The following is a 6,000-nucleotide window of genomic DNA, read 5'->3' as shown; positions in this document are numbered from 1 at the left end:
AGAAATGCTTGACACATGCTTGTCTCAAAGACAGTATTAACTTAAATATCACACTTATCCACATTTACAGACGTATAACGTCCGTAATGCTAAGGCGACCCATTTTGGAGATTAAAAACTCGAACTAGGCAAAGAAACACCTACCTATTGTCTCTTTACAACTGTATATATAATTCAATCTTACTTACCGGAATCTTGTCCTCACTCGAAGACTGTTGCATACTGATGCTCTTGGGGCACGCAGATGAGAAAACAGGAACAAAACAAGTTACAGTTAGTATCTGCCGAGTGCACTAAGAACATTGTAAGAACACACACCCCAAGTCCTTTTGATATTCCGTCGAAGGACGTAGGAGCGTCTCATCTCTTCTGCTGTGATGGCTTCACCTTGAAAGCAGCGTTTTCTTTTCTATTCTGGATGTCAAGCTAAGTAGCCTTATCATTCGATACCCATCTCGCTTTTACGTAGTCGTCTGATTTCAATACTGTAAGCGCACTGCCGCCAAGTTCTGCCGTGGAATTTGGCAGAGCGCACCTCGGTATCACCAAGGTAACCGGTGATTGGTCAGATCGATCATTCGCTTAAGGAGGGGACACCTGTGCAGCAGACCACACATGTGCTTCGGTCGGTTTTGCAACCAGGCTTAATAACTTGGTGGAACGAACATAACGTTCTCTTAAAAAAAATAAAAAATAAACGTCTCCCCTTGACAGCCTTTATAGCCGGACTCAGCAAACCAAGCAATTACATTGACTAATAGCCTAGTGTCGGTGTGACGCATTGGGCCTACTTGATTGCTAAACCACCACAACCGGCATATCATCAAGTAACCCTGCCCAGGTTTTAGAACGATCCAACTAACCTTCGTGGCAGCCGGTTAAGTTGTTTGCTAAACCTAGTTTGCCCCCTTGTTTTTCGTTTTGTGTGAGACCGCCCACAGATGTTCCTGTTGTGATCACAAACAAAAAAAAATGAAAATGTTCCTGGTTTAAATAAAGATCTGATCAATAACATTTTGTGAAAAAAGGTAGGCTACCTGACTGCGTCCCATTAGTCGACTTCAGATATTACAAACGTCCGCTTTCGACTCCTCTTCTATTAGATAGATTACTCTTGAGATGAGACATGATCCAAAAGACTTTCGATAAATTACCTGCTGTCCCAGTCTTGGTTAAACAGCAGTTTCGAAGCATTTCACGAAGGATGCGATCAGATACTGCATATTAACAGACGACTTCCTTGTACAGTACTGATGCTGCGAAGGATAAACAGGTGTAACCTATGCGGAAGTAATTCTCACACCTATGCCGACGCCCAATTAGATCAGCCTAATCAACTGTGACCCATAAAAGAATATGTGATATAATAGAACCTAAATCTATTTTCTATTTCTCTGCCCAGTGTCCGTCTCCTACTATAGTTGAATGTATTCAGACTTTAGTGAACGTTTTATAAGATAAACTTTTTCTCAAACGTACCAAGGCAATAGGAGAAGGAAGGGAGTAAACACGTTTAGCGTCATGTTACGACATAACAATGACATGACAATGTAGGCCTAATTAGAGCTGAACACGTTCGCAATACTTAATTCAAGTCAGATAATAAATTATTTGACCCTGTCTATCTGCCATTTAAAGTTTGTACCTTATAAACTACATTATTATGGATGGTGTTGAGTTCCTCGCCTTGTTAAATGCTATAATATTAAAGGATGTCGAACACTGAAAATGCAATATGTTGTGCTCTTCCAAGAGATCCGCCGAAATGTTTACCTACAGCACTCACATAACACCCTATAAGTGTGATGAGGTAAAAGATACATGTACATCTTTCTTGTAGGCTACACATCATTAGTGACAATAACGTCTCAAGTTTTTCCTCCGAACGGTGGTCGAGGCGGAGGAGAAAAAGATTCGGACGGACCCCAATAACTAAACCCTGCGTCATCACTCCCTATGCCATATACCTACTGGCTGTGGCAGCTTAATCTCGCAGTTCTGGGGGTCAGCGTCACAGTCAAAATACTGCGAGTCCAATCGACCCCTGGAGAAGGCGCGAGACAGACTGTGGATGCTTCGGATGGAGGAGCACTCGCTCTGGGCAGTCGCGATTCCGGGGTGTGGGACTCCATTCCACAACTCTGAAAAATATTTACATGTATGGGTTAACATGGACTGCCTGCCTTGTTTTGCCTGTGTGATACTGTAAAATTGTGATTTTTTTTTAGGATAGAGTGTAGCCATAGTAACGTTGTGGCTCTGCTCTTCAATTCAGCACCATGGATAGCTCCACTGCGAGCGGAGTGCTCTGATTTGGCCCTCCTGTTTCTATGAACACATGACTGGAAAACATGGTCCAGCGCGTTTACACACTCACGTACACACTTACAAACAAGCACACTCACACACAGAGAGACACACACGAGAAAAGTGTGGTGTGAGTCCACCGGCCGCAAGAAAGTGTCGCCTTTCAAAGAGAGAGTGGTACAAATGACCAATGCGTCCTGTGGTGTTTTGCTTGAAGCAAACATATTTCTACAGAGCACGAGTAAGGTGATGGTTTGCCTTTCTGCCTGGATGTTTACCTTTTTACCGGGTCACTAAAATAGGCTGAACAGTAAATAGCTACTACTAAACGCTTACAGGCGCTAAGGTTCGACTTCGGACAATACATTGAAAGCCTACATACTTCATTTAAATCTAACTCTTCTTCAGTGTAGTAGTCTTACTTGTAGACACACATTTAATTTATCCGCGTCCCTTTGCGCCACGGTATACCTCGCTGCATGCGCACCGCTTCCCGTCGTCCTGACCCACGCGGCTTGAAGGGGCGACGAGTGACCGTATGGAGGGGCAAGACTAGTCTTTCTAAAGAGTCTATTCTAGAAGTAGGGAACTCGGGAGGAGATGTGACATCTATCATAGGCTACTCACCTGTGTAGGAGGACGGTGACCTGCGGAGCGCCATGGCGCCGCTGATAGACTGTCGGACAGGTGAACGGGGATGGCAACAATGATGTAAGGAACCACAATCCTCTCTCATTCTCTCACTTCTCTCTCTCTCTTTATCTCTCGTTTTAGAAGGTGCAGGCTTAAGGTCACGGGGGCTAATTCCTGGCCTCAATGACTGGGTAACTTAAGGCTTAGAGTCGGCCCGAGAAACTAAAAACATGTAAAGCTTATGGGCTGGGAACCCCCGCGATACTGGCAGGCCTTCTGTTTGGTTTAGGAATCGGTCTAGTGGCCTTGTCTTCAGTTGCACCTGAATGTTTTACAGATCGTAATGTAATATTGGCAACAGATCGTCTACATTACCGAAATCAGCAATAAAGTTTAATTTGCTCGTCCTTGGACCATCTTTAAACTAATTGTCCAAGTAGAAGCGAGAAACGTTAAATGTAATAGTGTGAGATACAAGATCGCGTTGCAAGCGGATTCTGTCGTTAAGAGTATACTTGATATGGTACACTAAACATCACATCCACAGCGTGCACACACGTGTACACACACGCTACCGGCACTGCCGTGTCTCCGGTTTCCCGTAGCACCGCTGACATATTGATCCTTGTTAAATATTAAAGTGTTTAAATAGAGGAAAGGAATACTGTTAAGTTCAACTTTAAACGGGTTTAAGGTCTCGTTTTCAATATCACCATTTCGTATGATGATACTGTGGTTGTAGAAATCGGTTTGACCTTTCACTTTTGGTTCTTGGGACTGATACAGAGATATGCTAGGACACGCTCAGTCTGGGTCTTTGTGTTCAAGGACAGTATGTCACCATCGTTAAACTTTAATATTACGACGGTGGATGTACACAGTAATTGGGGGCAACCACTGGCAATGCAGTTCACACGTATTTTGTGGTAGCAGCGCGGTTGGCACAAATGGCATTCAGGGATCTTCCACCCACCATTACATCCACACATCTATCCATCCGTCCATTGCCACCTCCAAAATAGAATGAGAGAAGATTTCAACCTTACTTCATCAAGGCACTTGAAGGCATGTCCCATAAATAGACTGAAGTGTGTCACACCTACACATCTTCCTGAGATACACACACCCACACTCATTTCCTCTGCTGCTCATGATCTGGTTAATTTCCTCCTGGAAAGAAGAAGAATGGAGAAAATGTCACATGCTCCAGCCTGAGGAGTCGATCCGCAACGGCTCATTCATCCTCATCTACTCTGGCTGCCTCCCTCGCGTTCAATCCCTTACACACACACACACACACACACACACACACAGGAAATGTAGAAGGATGGGTTACAAAATGGCCCTTGACAAAGTGTTGTAAGACCTGCACCAAGTCTCTGAATATTGGGCAGGAGGTTATTCTGTTTACCAGAAGGACTTGCCTGGTGATGATGATGATGATGATGATGATGATGATGATGATGATGATGATGATGATGATGATGATGATGACCTGTTGAGACCATTCCACAAGTCTAGCGGGATGGCACTGTATATAGTGGCATCGTGTGGCCATGTGCAGTATTACAGATACTAATGTTGACTGCGACACCATATCTATTGTGTGTTGGGAGAAGGTCTGCCCTCCTGTGGTAGTACAGCGAGATAGTACAGCGTTCTGGATCAACATCGATTCAATCATGTCAAGATATAAAATTATCTGACCTAAAGATTATTATTCTGGCTTCAATGTATCCAGGTCAGCATGGAGAGATTGGTAAAGTCATTCATATTCTTATTCTCAGTGGCGGTTCTAGACTAATTTTACTGGGGGGGGGGGGGGGGCAGTGTTTAATCAGAGGGGCACATTAAAAAACGGAAACAAATGATATTTAAACATTAAATATTTTAATTTAGCTTTACATTAAAATCATACGAACGGCATTGGCTCTCCCTCTTTCAGCTCCTCAGCTCTCTCAATACCATATGTTCCTCTAACCTTTTTATTTACTGGGGCAAAAAAGGCTGCAATGTCTCTTCCTTGGTTCATGATGACTACTAGAAGAAGAAATAACGATTTTTAAGATTTTTTTGTAATTCTGTCAGCTCAGGGGGGCCACGGGGGGACATTTTTACAGGTGTAAAGGCCTGTAGGCCCCCATGTAGAACCGCCACATTCTAACACTTCGAATTATGTTCCATACAGGAAGGGTCCACTAAGTAAATACCATCAAACAAGATAAGGTTTTCCCCAACGATAACATGTCGAGGTTTGTACATATTTGCAATTTCTCCGTGCTGAACTAACAAGCTCCAGCTCCTGTTCTTCCACTGCCATTTTTTCGGATTATAAACCGATTTTGGGGGTAATCGTGAGGCGTCCTCACCCCCTTTCATTGTTGATGTCTTTTTGTGGAAAATAGGCCTAAGTCCTTCCTCTCCTTAAATGACCGTGCCCTGACAATTCCTGCCTCTTTCTAGATTTCGCATCACCCCACAAGCCGGGTGGGGGCCTTTGAAGGGAGTCTTTGTCGCTATACAGAGGGGGGTGCAGCGGCGCTCGTTAAGACCCGTGTTGTTTCAGAACGAACACACGCAGCCTTTCATCCTGCGCTCAGACTCGATGCCACCGCCGTGATGCTCTGTCTGTCTCTCTTTCCCTCTCTCACTGTCTCTCTTTCTTTCTCTCGATGTTTCTTTTTGTCTGCCTCTGTCCCGCAAACCAGAACTGTCAGCTCAGAGCCCACAGACCTCATCAGAGAAACTGGGAAATAGCCTTTGGGTGTTCAGAACCGTAACATTGGTGTAATTACGCGCCATCTGGTACCCATATTCCTATTAACATTGATTTCATGACTATTTTATTATCATCCTTGTCATCATCTGTAGTGCATTCCAAAGGAATCAACTTGACTTGGCAAAATATTACGAATTCACACAGGCAACGCACACACACACAAGCACTTTGAGAGACAGAAACAGAGAGTATCTTGTATTGTTAGTGTGTGTGTGTGTGTGTGTGTGTGTGTGTGTTACTGTTTGTGTGTACTCGCATATGTTTGTCCATGTGTGCATCAG

The 6,000-nt window shown here is 44.0% G+C and overlaps 1 long non-coding RNA gene across 1 annotated transcript; it reads right to left on the bottom strand.

The window, feature by feature from the left end:
• Window positions 1-187: 187 nt before the first annotated feature.
• Window positions 188-1,234, bottom strand: LOC124466076. The gene is made up of 3 exons (XR_006955877.1): window positions 1,038-1,234; window positions 864-947; window positions 188-230 (listed from the first exon to the last, which is right to left on the bottom strand). It is a non-coding gene; the product is annotated as an uncharacterized LOC124466076 (long non-coding RNA).
• Between the last annotated feature and the right edge of the window lie 4,766 nt (window positions 1,235-6,000).

This window comes from Hypomesus transpacificus, unplaced genomic scaffold, assembly GCF_021917145.1.
Source record: "Hypomesus transpacificus isolate Combined female unplaced genomic scaffold, fHypTra1 scaffold_62, whole genome shotgun sequence".
Classification (NCBI taxonomy): domain Eukaryota; kingdom Metazoa; phylum Chordata; class Actinopteri; order Osmeriformes; family Osmeridae; genus Hypomesus; species Hypomesus transpacificus.
Note: the sequence above shows the minus strand (reverse complement) of the source record. Positions and strands in the feature narration are given on the sequence as shown.